The sequence below is a fragment of the Triticum urartu genome, chromosome 7 (genome assembly GCF_003073215.2).
Source record: "Triticum urartu cultivar G1812 chromosome 7, Tu2.1, whole genome shotgun sequence".
Classification (NCBI taxonomy): domain Eukaryota; kingdom Viridiplantae; phylum Streptophyta; class Magnoliopsida; order Poales; family Poaceae; genus Triticum; species Triticum urartu.
Window position 1 is genome coordinate 715,261,859 of NC_053028.1, and position 15,418 is coordinate 715,277,276.

General features: G+C 45.2%; 1 long non-coding RNA gene across 1 annotated transcript; it reads right to left on the minus strand.

Moving 5' to 3' along the window:
- Positions 1-6,518: 6,518 nt before the first annotated feature.
- On the minus strand, positions 6,519-7,012 carry LOC125524478. Its single transcript, XR_007290766.1, has 3 exons — positions 7,000-7,012; positions 6,886-6,917; positions 6,519-6,794 (listed from the first exon to the last, which is right to left on the minus strand). It is a non-coding gene; the product is annotated as an uncharacterized LOC125524478 (long non-coding RNA).
- Positions 7,013-15,418: the final 8,406 nt, after the last annotated feature.

Here is a 15,418-nt window from a genome sequence, read left to right on the forward strand (position 1 = left end):
ATGATAGATGATATATATGATGGTGTTTTTTTTTTCATATATGCATTTTTTCATATATATGATGATGTTAGTGGAGAGGAAAAAGTAAAATAAGGAAAAGGAAAATAAGTAGAGAAAGAAGGAGAAGAAGAAGGAGAAGATGACGAAGAAAAGAAAAGGAAGAGGAGAAGAAGAGAAAATTAGAATATATATTCTATTTTCTCTTTTCTCCTCTATTCCTTTCTTCTTCTCTTCTTTTTTTTCTTCTTTTTTTTCTTCGACACATGGGGGGGGGGGGTCGAGAACGTCGGACATTCATGAGACAGGCGAGGAAGAAGGGGAAGAAGAGGGAGAAGAAGAGGAGAGGAAGAAGAGGAAGTCTTCTCCTCTATTCTTTCTTTTCTTCTTTTTTCTTCTTCTTCCTCTTTATTTTATCGGGAATGAGGGTCGTCGAGAGGTCGAGGAGCGTTAGAGGAGAAACCCTAAATAGAAAGTATCATCGGTGTGAGATACATGTACCGTTGGTGTCGGACACTACACCCACATCCCACAAGTGGAGGGGGCTTCGACGCCCACGTCACTTGTGGGACGTGGATGTAGTGTCCGACACCGAAGGCCACATGTATCTCACACCCACGATACTTGCTAGCTATTTAGGGTTTCCTCTACCGAAAAGAAGAGGAGAAATAAATAAGAAGAAGAAAAAAGAAGAAAAAGAAGAGGAGAAGAAGAAAGGAATAGTGGAGAAGAATTCTATTTTCTCTTTTCTCCACTATTCCTTTCTTCTTCTCCTCTTTTTTTCTTCTTTTATTCTTCTTCTTCTTCTTCTTCTTCTTCTTCTTCTTCTTCTTCTTCTTCTTCTTAGCCGGAAGTAGAGAGAGGTTTCCTAGTGTCAAAGTATTGAAGAAATCCATGCCTTCATCATTAGCCGGAAGTAACCAGGACATGTTGGTACGAAGTTCTGCAAAGTTATTCTGGAATGGAGTCCCGGATAGAATAATCCGCTTTTTGGTACGAATTCAGCAAAGGCCTTCCAAATAGCGATATACGGAAGGCTCTTGCTGAACTTTGTACCAAAAAGCGAATTATCCTATCTGGGACTCCGTTCCAGAACAACTTTGAAGAGCTTCGTACCATCATGCACATGTTACTTTCGCCTAATGATGAAGACATGGTTTTGTTGAATCCTTTGACACTAGGCAACCTCCCGACCCCTCGGCGATCCTCTCGAACATGAGAGGAAGAAGAGGGTCGTCTAGGGGTCGAGGGTTCCAGGGTCGTCGAGGGTTCGAGGGGTCGAGGATCGCCGAGGGGTCGAGAGAGGTTTCCTACTGTCAAAGTATTGAAGAAATCCATGCCTTCATCATTAGCCGGAAGTAACCAGGGCATGTTGGTACGAAGTTCTGCAAAGTTGTTCTGGAATGGAGTCCCGGATAGAATAATCCGCCTTTTGGTACGAATTCAGCAAAGGCCTTCCAAATAGCGATATTCGGAAGGCTCTTTCTGAACTTTGTACCAAAAAGCGAATTATCCTATCTGGGACTCCGTTCCAGAACAACTTTGAAGAGCTTCGTACCATCATGCACATGTTACTTTCGCCTAATGATGAAGACATGGTTTTGTTGAATTCTTTGACACTAGGCAACCTCCCGACCCCTCGGCGATCCTCTCGAACATGAGAGGAAGAAGAGGGTCGTCTAGGGGTCGAGGGTTCTTCTCCTCTATTCTTTCTTCTGCTCTTATTTTTCTTCTTCTTCCTCTTTTTTTATCGGGAACGAGGGTCGTCGAGGGACATAGATGTAGTGTCGTCGTTGTCGATATATACCCCCTCCCGATAGCTTACTATGATTAGGTAGCTAGTTCTACGTTTGGCACTAATATATCCATCTGTCATGTTTGAATAATAATTGCCATGTTGTAAATATTTGTAGAAACTATGGACACCGCCCTAGACGAAGCAACAAAAGAAGCGTTGTTGAGGGACATAATCGCAGAAGGAAGTGATGCCATCTCGTTGTTTCTCAACGAAACCGATGGTCTGGAAGGAGAGGGTGAACAAGCTGGCTACGGTGACCTAATGCCGGTGCAAGAAGAAGAACATGAGGACGGCTCCGGTGACCCAATGCCGGTGCAAGAAGGAGACCGTGATGACGGCTCCGGTGACCGAACCGAGTCCGGCCAGGTATATATATTAGTTAAGCCTATGCTGACTAGCTGATTGATGCATTCATTGTTTTGGTATGTACACATATTAATTAAGTCTTTGTTCTTTTTTCTAGCCCTCTGAATCGAGCACAACTTCGGTAAAGAGACGAGGCCCGAAGAAAAAGTTGAGCTCAGATGAAAAGTTTGAGATCATAGCAATCGCGCCCGACGGCCAACCTATTGAACCCCTCCGGACAAAGAGCGCATTTGTTGCTTAGTGCGGGGTTCTGGTTAGGGACAAGATCCTGATAAGCATCCAGCAATGGTTTAAGCTGGCTACAGAAGACCCTGAGGTGTCTTATGTCAATGATATGCAGAAAAATGATCTTTGGACTGAGCTGAAGTCAAATTTCACCCTACCGCCTGAGGATAATCCAGAGAACCCAGTTAAAGAGAAATTAATCAAGTCTTTTGCTCTGAAGAGGATGGAAGAACTATTCAGGAGGTGGAAGAAAGAGCTGAATAAGTTTGTCGAAAATAATGAGACACCAGAATTCAAGGGCAGATATGAGAAGATCAGAGATCACTGGCCCGCATTTGTGGCCCACAAGACATCAGAAAAGAGTAAGAAGATGTCGGCGACAAACAAGCAAAATGCTGCGAAGAAGAAACTTCACCATCGCACGGGGTCAGGTGGCTACCTCGTAGCCCGGCCTAAGTGGTCCAAGACTGAGAATGATCTGGTTCATAAAGGGATCGAACCAGAGACAATTAACTGGCCATACTGTTGCCGGACTTGGTTCTTCGGGGCTGGCGTAACACTGGACCCTGTAACAGGGAAGTGCATTTGGACGAACGATCAAATGGACATACCAGTCAGTAAGCTTAAGCAGTATATCGAAGCAGCGCAGGAAGGGACGTTCTTTCCAGACAGAGAGAACGACGAGCTCACAATGGCCCTCGGGAATCCTGAGCACCCTGGACGGACACGAGGCACGCCAGGCTCCATTCCATGGAAGGTTGGGTTTCCGGACGCACGCGGTTACAAATCCCATGAGAGGAGGAAAAAAGTGCAGCAGACCCAAATACAGGCGCTGCAAGCAAGGGTAGACGCGATAGAGGAACGAGAAGCAAATCGCAGCAAACGTACTGCCGAAGCCTCCCCCGAAGCTACCCCGCCATCTCAGCGCAGAAGCAGCGTGGCTTTCACCGAGCTGCTTCAGCTGGAGCATGCCTTGACGGCTCCTGCCAGCTATCCCGTGGATGCTATAACGGAGTCTCAAAACTGCCACCTTATGACGCAATGGATGAATTTGAAGGTCATGGCGGCTGTTGGCTCTGTTTATCCTACTGAACCTGGCGCAACTTTTCACTGCCGGCCGATTCCAGAAGGATATGCTAGGGTGATGGTGGATGAGATAACGGAGGGATTTGAGGACCTCCAGCTTGACCACCCTACCGGTGAAGGGGAGACTCGGCTGGGGTCTGCTCTGAAGACTCCATGCCTATGGCGGAAGGAGCTCATCAACCTTCCGAACTGGACGCCACCGCCTCCTCCTCCTCCTCCGGCGAGTCAGGGCACTCCGCCTCCACCGCCTCCTCCTCCGGCGAGTGACGATCAGGGCCCTCGGCCGGCTCCTTCTCCGGCGCGTGGCGACACTCTGCCTCCTTCTCCGCCTGCGCCGACGCGCCCGAGCAGCCAGCCTCCTCCTTCTCCGCCTCGTCAGCAAGGGCGGAAGAGACCTGCCGCCGCTCCAGCTGCTCCGGCGCGTCGTAGTCCTTCTCCTTCGCCGCTTAAGCAAGTAAAGAATACAACCGCTCCGTCTGCTCGGTCAGCTTCTAGCAGTACAACCAGAGGCGGGAGGACATACATATTCGGTCCTTCTCTAAAGACTCCAGAGAAGTTACCATATGAGAGGACCCTGGAGGAGAACGCCGAGATCGCGCGAGAAGAAGTGAGGAACTTCTTTGAAGGGGTGAAAGCAAAGAAACATCCACCTCCGGAGGAGAAGGTAGATCGGGTGAAAGTGAAGCGCACTCTGGCTGCCCTGACAAAACCACCGAAGTCTGATCCGCCGAAAGGAAACTATGACCGCATTATTGGAAAGGAATTTGCCGAAGCGGAGCGGTCGGGAAGTACTGTCAGTGATCAAAGGCTGAAAGAACGACGAGCTGGGAAACAAATTGCCCAGCTCGGCGAACAAGCGAAGCAATCGTGCCCCCTGCTCAAGGTGCCTAGCCACAATGTCGATAATGATCCGAGGATGGTGCCCGGTTATAGCAATCTTGCAGATTACCTGCCCGACGATGTACATTATGAACCCATGGAGGTGCAGATACAAAGATACGAGTACGGAAAGCCTCTCGTCAAAGATGAAAGATCTCTATCAACGATGATGCGAAGATTGCATGATTGGTACTTGAAAATCTGCAGAGACTCTGGGGGGAGGAGTACTTTGTATGCGAGAGTTAAACCGGAGCATGACCTCGTTGGAATTGATCTGTTGCCTGTTCCATTTGAGGAGTTCTATCAGTTTTTCAATCAATTGGCCCTCGATAAAACAACGGTCGCCTGCTACTGTCTGTAAGTAGTACTACTTCTGTCATTAAGTTTCTCTATATAGCTTAGCTCTTTCATTGCATGTATTTATAATCATCCTCACTATATTATGCAGATTGAAGATCGCCGAATTGAAGAAAAGACAAGTCGGTGATATTGGGTTCATTAACACATATCTCATAGATGCAACTCAGGTTAAACTTCATGCCGCAGCTACCGAGGCCAGCTTGCTACGATCATTCGTAATAAATCAAAACAAAGATATAATACTCTTTCCTTACAACTTCAGGTGAGTGTTACTGTCTTGTGCGTATTCGGTTTCCCTTATATATTAGTCAAGGTTATAGTAATGTAATTGATGAGTTATGCATGTGTGTGCAGTTACCACTATATTCTCCTAGAGATTAATCTTGAGCAGGGAGTAGTAACCGTCTTGGACTCTAAACGAAAAGATCCCAAGGAGTATGCGGACATGACTGAAATCCTCAAGAAGTAAGTTAAATCGATCATTATCCACCATATCAGCAACTTTGTTCATTTCCTGATATCAAGTAATTGTTTTCTTTGTCCGGCAGGGTTTGGAGAAAATTCACCAAAACAGTTCCGGGACTGCCGAAGGAGCTGGAATTTAGACACCCGAAAGTAAGTACTATAGTAGCATGTTCCGCGCATCTCCTAGTGATTCAAGCGCTAGTTTCATCAATACCATTTAGCACTCTTGCTTATCGGTTTGATTGACCTCTATTTCTTGTAAAGTGGTTGTGGCAGGAACAAGGGAATGATTTCTGTGGATACTACATCTGCGAGTCCATCCGCCACACGACCTGTGAGCGGGGCGGGTACTCTAACGAACAATATGAAGTACGTAAATAACAACATTCACAATTTTATTTTATTACCATCATTTTAGTTGAGTTTCATTCATTTATATATATATATATATGTATTGACCCCCTTCTTCAAATTAGATGTTTCGGAAGCGGGATGAACTCCTAGCACCAGCTCGCATGCGAGCAATTCAAGAGGAATTGGCGGCATTCTTTCTTGACCACGTGATCCCTGAAGACGGAGAATTCTATGTGGACCCTGAGTCCGTATGATTATATTTGTAAGAGATAATTGTTGTATATATGTAGCCGGTAGTGTCAGATAGATATACGAGAACTTGTTGTTCGACCAATCTCTCGGAGAGGGAGAGGTGGTCGATATCACTTCTCTCTGTATATATGCATAGATGTTCATGCCGATCTTCTGTTTCCTTCGTTTGCTTACTAGCTAGCTAGCGTGTCTAGTCCTCTCTATATACGTATGTATAGTACGTAGCGTCGACCAAGCACGGACATAAGAGAGGACACTTCTCTTTATTAATTATAACTAGCTAACACAATATATGAAACACCTAAATTAACCCCGCAAAACCCCCCACCCCCCCCCCCCCCCCCCCCCCCTTAAAAAAACAAAAACCCCAGCCACAGAAGTGCTGACGCGTGGATGCCTATTGGTCCCGGTTGGTGCCACCAACCGGGACCAAAGGGTCTCCTGACTGGGCTCTGCGCACTGCCCACGTGGAGGGCCTTTAGTCCCGGTTCTGGATTGAATCGGGACTAAAGGGGGGAGGTATTAGTACCGACACTTTAGTCCCGGTTCCGGAACCGGGACTAAAGGCCCTTACGAACCGGGACTATAGGCCCTTTTTCTACCAGTGAGGGCTGCCTCGAGGGCCTGGATTTGTTAGAATAGGCCAGCGACTTGGTGCTCCAGCGGCCTAGATCGTACATGATGAGGATGATGGACACAACCCTTCTTGGTGCTACTGTAAATTCAGTTGGGAAAATGCAATGCATCCCACTTCAGATGGTTCGTTTAGCTCTATAACAGATGGCCCAATATGATTGAATTAATTTATTAGCACTCAGCAGTCACTAAATCATGAAAAATAACACTGTTCTTAATAGAGAAGAATAGAATAGAATTACTAACCTTCAGATTCTCAGTGCCATAGCATCACTATATGACCTCGGAAGAAGCAGTAAATTGGCTTGCAGGAAGCAGGCCACGGCCATGAGGTGCAGCACGTACATACACCACCTCATAGCAAACATCCGCCACCCTATGGATTCCTCATCAAATCAAATTATGAACTAACTGTGAGCATCTTTTATCTTAGCCTCATCTCTGAACATAGATGTAACCTGTACTACCTCAGCGTTGTCTTCCTGGTTAGGACAGATCACTGCATGAAATGTCACACATGATTAATCAGTCAAAAAGGACTGTCCGAAAAATAAACCAAAACTTGTAGGATTGGCTAATACCTTTCTTTCACCATGCGTGCTTTCCATGAGATAAATCCATATTGTAGCGCAAGAAACAATCACAGGTTTCCAGCTTCTAAGGGCAACATTACCAATGTTTAAGGGATGTAAACCATTAACCATCAACATCCTTGTCTAGGCTAATGTCGCTAAGAATATTTTCCACATCCATATGCTGATTTACACAATATCATCATACAAAAAGAAAGCTTGATGATGCATTATACCAGCAAAACATGGACATAAACAAAGTTGAATCCTGACCAACATATACTGAAAACAAAAACTGAAACCAAATACAACTAAAGTTGCTTGTCTATTACCATCAGAACTAAAATACTTCATATTATTCAGTTAGATCAAAACCGTTCTCTAGCACATTCATGCGGACGGCCTTGATATCTTTATTGGGATATCTGGAATTAACCATCAATTTGTTATCAGTGCTTCTCTTGGGGTCCTTTGAACGTGCTCAGAAATGATAGTTCCTCCTATTTTTTGGAATTAATTTCAATTTTTTGCATCAGAATTTTTTTTGCAGGTAGCATGGAAATTAATCTGTACCAGTAGTAGTCGTCCTTGCTGGAAGCACGCACAGCCGACTGTGTCGGCCGACGAAGAATGTCCAGCACGATGTAGTGCATTGTATCATGTCTGGGCCGGGTTCCCATCCTTTCTTTTTCAAGAATAAAAAGTAAATAGATTGACGTCATGACTGTTGGAATTCTGTCACAGGATTGATCACATTAAATTACGATGAACACGCGTACACAAAACTAATAGCCAAGGGCCCTTGTCGTGCCCTTTGTTTTCCTCTTTATTTTCTGCTTTTCTCGACACCGTATTACAAAGTTGCAGCCCTGTGCACGTGTATATATATACGCAGAGCCATCACCGACCCAACATAATCCTAGACTTACACGGCTAACCAATCCTACCAGGACTCTCCTAGCCAAACTAACCTATAACCTGACACGTACTAAACTGTTCCTGTACAAGGACTAGCACCCGTACATGAACTAGTACTCGAATCGGACACAAAGACTCCTACTTGCTAATTACTAATCAAGATTACTCTAACATTCGCTCCCTAATCTTGACACACTTTGTCTTCTGTGCTTCTTCGGTCTTGGCTCGTTGATGATTCACCTCTTGTTGATTCATCCGCTCGCACTACGACAAGTTAAATTGGTAGGCTTCATTGATCGCAACAATGACCAGTGTATAGTGTGTATCTAAACTATCTATACATACGTACATATGTAATCCATCGTACCATCTATATCTACAGCGACCACCATGGTGAGAGAAGCTCCCGATCGGCGACCAGCGGCTGAGGTACGGTGCTCGATGCTGCCAATCAACTTCTCGGTCGAGTCCAGGATTCCCTAGGTGCGGATGACGCCGGTCAGAGATGTGCATGTCATTAGCGCCGGGTAGTACATACTCCCTCCGTTCCATATAAACTTTGTACTAAATCAGCGAGGGAGTATTTCATATGGCATTTCCGATTCAGTTTAGATTGATTGTGGCAGGTACAAGTTGGGGCTATTTCTTTTTACCTTGGATAGCAGCACATGTTGAGGTACTGTCGGTTCAGTGCTCTACCATCGAATTTGTCTCTGGTCTGGAAATATTATAGAACCTCAAGGTAGTGTTGGTCAAGGGTTCCTACAGCAACGAAGTCAAGCAATATTTGCAGCAGAAACTTGACGAGTTATACAGCAGAAACTTGCCGCAGGCAGTTAAGTATGGAAGGGAGTCGACGACACAAGAGTTGTGTTGAAGTTGGAGGACCAAGCTCCTCCATCCTGATTTCGTTTCCATTTCTTTCCCTCTACTGATGTCTACTACATTTTAGTAATAAGCACCCAGACAACAGTTTTCCAAATCAGAAGGCCTTATTGGGTGGCATTGGACATTGACTTCGCCCTGCTTCTACTCACGTTGGGTTCTTCTTCTTGCAACAAACATAGTATCTCTGTACACATACGTATGGGTATGCAGAAATTATTTGCAGCCTGGTCGAGAACATCACCTCGACTGACTGATTTGAAGTACTCCCATGTACTGGTCACCGTGCTCATATCCTGCCTTTTCTGTGAGTAGTACTGCTGCCACCTGCCAGAAGAAAAAGACGTACGGTAATGAGCTATAAGTGGCTGTGTGCATCTTAGGATTTAGGAGGCCCGGAGTTCAGTCCAGGTAGAATACATGATATGGAAAATGTTATGAATCTGTTGAAATCAATCCCAAGACTTGGTTTTTTTTTTCCTCAATAAATATGAATCGATTGATCCCTGCTGATTTGCTCGTTGAGTTCAGGATGTTAATGTGCGCTGGAAAGTGCTTTCATTTAGTATATTATGCTTTTATTTTTGTTCAAAAACAAATGACTGGCAACTGTGTGACATGAGCAAGAAGAAGATAATACAGTGAGCAACGATATTGATATTGAACATCCAATGCTCACTGAAATTATGGACATCCAGCTTGGCTGAAAATAGGATCACTCCTCTGCTTGTTTATTCTGCTGCTAAATTATAAATTTACTACGAAATTGCCCGTGCGTTGCTACGTGGGGCATAAATATTTCAATGGTTCAACGTCAATGATGTCATATATATGTACCTTTATGATCTTCATGCACATCTCACATCTATTGTTCCCTATCCCATTGCCTCTTTCGCTATTGGGACATGTAGGTTCTCTGATATTTGTTGTGGGTCCATTTTTACTGCAAGGAAAAATAGTGATCTCTTATAAACTAACAAAAGGAATTACAGATGCAAGAAACCATGCAACATGGTATCGTTGTTTATCGATAAAACAACATCCAACTGAAGCTTAATCTATAATCTTCATATTTAGGCCTGTAGCTTCAATCCAACGGCCCAACCTAGGAGTCACACGATGTGTCTGTCCTCAGGTAAAAACCTCGAATTGATGTCGGATTGGATCCTAGGAAAACTACCATAGGGTCCGATGTCAGATCTGGTGGGAGCCAAAATTTTGCTCCCACCTACCACCCATTTCGTGGCAACAGTCGAAGGATCAACCAAAAATGCGTGCGCCAATGAGAACATTGGACAACATTGGACATGCGACCACATATGGTGAAAACCATGCTTCCAGGTTACTACCTAGCCTGGGAAAGTGGGTACAGAACATAGCCCGCTCATGGTACAACCCCGAGATAACCATGCGATCGCCACGTCGGATCTGAAGTCAACACAAGTCTTGCTTCCCATGTTGTCTATTGCCCCAGGAACAAAGGGCAAACCGACATATACTATCTGTCACTTGTCATGCAAGAGACCGGTAAAACCATCCGATAATTCTGGTGACATTTCTTGTCAAAGTACAATGATGTCCCAGGTTGTTGCAACATAGAAGATTAATTGCATCCCCCATAAACATGCGTTAAAATTGGCTCATCATAGACCTCGCTTGCCAACACCTAAAGACGTTTGCCGCCTTATTCAATCTAATGCCAAACTACTGCTCCATGGAAGACACCAGGCTGGATAAGAAGTGGCCCCAGTGCTCCAGCTCGGGATCACCCGACGCGCCCATGGGAGGCAAGCGCACCCACCGTAACAGGAAGGATAAACACGGCGGAACCGGCGAACACAACGTGCATCTGCCATGTAAAAAGAGCCGGATGGACGACAAAGAGGGAAAATCATAACTGGATACAATACTAGATGAGCCATAAATCCACTCTGCCACATTGGATACACCGGCTACCCACAGAAACAGACACTGTTGGTTACTCGGACAGGTGGCAAAAAGAGGCCCACATTGCTTCGAGAAGATGGATAATCGGCATGTCTGGGCTGAAATGGTTTCTCATGACCAAGGACAATACTCATCCGAGGCCAAATACATGTGCATGACTTACGAGAAGCACCCTTTGCAAAATCAGTGGAAGCGAGCTCTTCGAGTATGCTGCTAAAACCACCGCAACACCGTATACACAGTAGACGTCCCGATCACCTTCAATCAACTAGATAGTTGGCGCAGCTAAATTCGGCAGATCTCCGATAGGGGTCCCGAACAAGTAGCCTTTGCAAGTTGGGTAACACGACACGAGGTTTTTACCTCACGGGAGGTTAGTAGTGTTCAGATATGTAGTGGAATTCAAGCACTAGAGTGAGCCAAAGGTAATACCGCCATTATCGTCTTTCCCTCATATATGTAGTGGAATTTAAGCACTAGAGTCGGGCAAAACTTATTGTAGTAGATAGTCAGGAAATCGTTGTGCTAAGGCCTCATAAAACCATAGCGTAGATCGGAAGGATCCATTCTATAGACACACGAACAAAGTTGGGACCCAAGGAGATCAAATCCACCAAAAACCAATACCGACCAAATCTACAAGCCCACCGATGAAAACTCAGGGATTTCCATAAAAACTCATGCCACGCTGGCTTACTGGGTCAACACCTGGTTCGTATAAAACTGAGGAAAGCACCATACGCGCTCCACATGGGACATTGCATATCCGCTCTGTGCTGGCAACGCTTGATACTGTAGTGTTGCGGTCGGTTCCTCTGTTTTCCCGTGTTCCTCTTTGCTGGACTACACTCCGCTTCAACCGCACTTCCGAGTTGCAACGCCTGCTGCTCTTGTGTAGCGGCCTGTTCCTCTGTTTCGCTGTGCTCTGTGCGGTGCTGCATTGCAGCTGCCTCCTCTGTTTTGACATGCTCTGCTTTGGCTCAAGTAAGCACCTCTGTTTCTCCGTGCTCCGCGTGGGCTTGAGTGAGCTCCATTCCAGCGTGCTTTGCCAGTGCACGGGCGCGCCGCCTTTCTCGGCGTTGCTGCCTCCGGGGGTTGCCCACATGTGTCGCAACCCACTGCATTAACATTCAGGGTCTCATCATGAGTAAGCTTCCTCATTTTCTGGGAGAAAATTGCTGAACCGAATGGACCATCGTCAACATCTACCTCATCGTCATCATCTTGCTCATCCTCGTCATTCTGGCTGTCATCATCATCCGATCTGTCCTAATCTTCATGGCTGCCATTGTCATCTTGGTTGTGTCCATCATCCTGTTGATACCGGCTATCATCATGATGCTGGTCATCATCAACGCTGCAGAAATACATTGGCCTTTACCTATTGACCTCTTCATTCACGGAAAATGATATGTACTCTCCTCCGATGAAATTATTCTGTGCAATGTACTACTCCCATCCATCGTCATATATGATGGTTCTATCCTTCCGTTTATGCACATCCCGTTCGAATGCGCGCCCCATATCATCTGCAAAGTACATAACATTACCGCATAAATTGTTGAAGTAAACCCTTATGTTGCATGGGATACACTATGCAGCAGGTCATCATTTTTGCTTGTTTTTTACATCGTAGGAAATCAATATCAAACGGAGTCCAAACACCGCGAAACTTTTTGTGGATTTTTTATGGACCAGAAGACATCAGTGGGCCAGAGAAGCACCTGGGGGGTGCCCCGAGGGGGGCACAACCCACCAGGGCGCGCCTGGGGGCCCAGGCGCGCCCAAGTGGGTTGTGCCAACCCCGGTGGCCTCCCGCACCCCCTCTTTGCCCTATAAATCGTCAAATATTCCAAAAATCCCCGGGCAAGCCTCTGTATCCACTAAAACCAATCTACACCCCGTTCCGGCACCCTGCCAGAGGGGGAAATCATCACCGGTGGCCATCTTCATCATCCCGGCGGCCACCATGATGAGGAGGGAGTAGCCCACCCTCGGGGCTGAGGGTTTGTACCAGTAGCTATGTGTTTAATCTCTCTCTCTCTCTCTCGTGTTCTTGAGATGTGACGATCTTGATGTATCGCGGGCTTTGTTAATATAGTCGGATCATGTTGGATTTTCCCCTCTCTATCTTGTGATGAATTGAGTTTTCCCTTTGAGATTTCATTTTATTGGATTGAATACTTTTATGGATTTGAGAACACTTGATATATGTCTTGCATATGAGTACTCGTGGTGACAATGGGGTATCATATTGATTCACTTGATGTATGTTTTGGCACTCAACTCACGGATTCCCGAGTCGACATTGGGGTAATCTATGCATAGGGGTTGATGCACGTTCTTGTCTTTCACTACTGCAGGATGCTGCTAACGCGACACTACGATCAGAGACCCTTCGATGAAACTGTGTGTGATGCCATAGTCATAAATGGTTGCGTAAAAAAACGTCAAAAAAGGTGCAAAACATTTGTGATGGAGGATGCATCAAACACGGTTCAGATTTTAGTTGCGTGTGCGATGGGGCGCATACGGTTGAGCTCAATTAACTGTTTGTGATGAGGAGGAACAAAAGAAACGGGCAGCCAGATGAAGGTGTGGGCGATATACAGCCACTCGGATGAACTGTTTGTGATTAGGCAACACAAAAGAAACGGCAGCCAGATGAAGGTGTGTGCGATCTACAACATATGGTTCACTCGGATGGACTGTTTGTGATTAGGCAACACAAAAAAAGGTCAACCAGATCAAAGTGTGTGCGATATATGGCATGCGGTTCACTCGGCCTTGTCGTCAATGTGACCTCTATGGCAACCGTTCGCTCCCCAGTAGCCTCTTCTTGTACCGTGGCAATCATCCACCGCCTCTTCGCCTTTCCCTCTCGATTTGGAACTATTGTCGCATGCTCTTCTTCCCTCCATTTGCCTTCACACTTCCTTCTGCCATTGTTCGATCATCTTCTCCATGGAGGGAACATGCCAGAAACGACCCCATTATTCTTGCCCCGATCTGAAAGATGACGTGGTGGACGAACTCATTGATCGGCGCGACGTCATCACCTCGGCTAGCATGGCAGGTTCGTTCAAGACCATTCTCGACTCAACTAATAACATCATTACAAGGAACCCAAGGGTCCAGGAGCGGTTTGATCTCCCCTATCTTGTTCGCCGTGACCCTGCTGACTGGCGCGGGGACGACAGAAGCCTCGCCTTGTGCAAGTTGATGCCGCTTGATAATGATACGTGTGATGTTAAGATGTCATCGCTTGAGTGTAATGCTTGGGCAGGCGCAAATGGAGATTAGGTTGTTTATATTGGGTACAACTGCGAGTGGGAACTTGTGAATGTGTACACTCGTCACCGGGTTCCACATCTCGAGAGCCAGTAGGTTGGTGTCCGGAGCGGCTCAGGCAACTCACCACTACAACGAGGTTACCCACGAAGCGGAGGCCTCGCCCTCTTCCATGTCCAAGGAGCCAATCATCATCGATATCTTCAACAACGAGGAGTAGCTTGTCTTATTAGCTCACTATAAGGACCCATGTTCAGTTTGCTAGCTACTGCATTTCCTTAACAAATTCTAGTAAATTGTGCTATCTACTTTTACCATGCAATCTTCTGCTCTAGAGTATATGTTCTATATGTCATGCAATGTGGTGTTTAGTTAACTTTTTGGTTCAGTTCTGCAAATGTGATGTTCAATTCTTCAGGCTGCAATTTTGTATTGTCTTCCATGTGAGAAATAAATCGAATTTATCTTTACAAAATACATGAGAAACGAATACAATTGCTATATTTCCAAGTTGTCAAGCATGCTTGGTTTGGTTATACATTGTGCAATGTGGTGCTCAGTTAACGTTTGGTTCATTTGTGTTGTGGTGTTTAGTTAACTGTTTGGTTCAATTCTGCAATGCGATGTCCAATTGTTGTGGCTGAATTCTGTTATTGTATACCATGTCCATGTGAGAAATAAATCGAATTTTGTTGTACTAAATACATGAGAAACAAATACAATTGCAACATTTCCAAGTTGTTAAGCACGCTTGTTTTGGTTAACTGTCTGATCTTCTATTAGGAGTATGTTATATTGTGCAATGTGGTGCTCAGTTAATATTTGATTCATTTGTTGTGCTATTTACTTAACTGGATGGTTCAATTCTGCAATGTGATGTCCAATTGTTGGGGCTGCATTCTGTTATTGTATACCATGTGAGAAATAAATTGAATTTGGCTGCACTTAATACATGAGAAACATATACAAGTGCTATATTTCCTAGTTCTTAATCATGCTTGGTTTGGATAAATGGGGTTTCCATGTGGCTTGAATTAATCTGATGAATCTGCAATGTGCTTATTTTTCATCAACATATTTTACTGATAGCATGCGAACCCTTACTTAACCTGATGACTAACTACCTTATATGTGTTGCAGGGAAACAATGGGAAGCACTGAGGTTTATAAATGAGGTTAGCACGTGGATGGTCCGTTGTCTAATAGCACATTATTGTGCAGTTGCAGGAACCATTCTATATTTAGGTATTTAACAATTTGGTCTTGCACATGTAGGTCCTGCTATCAGAGGTTTTGACCCACTGTTCGACCCTTTTTGCATATGGGAAAATGAGTTGTCCATGAATATTAGTCAAGTCAAGAAACTCCGAAAGATTGTTAGGATAAA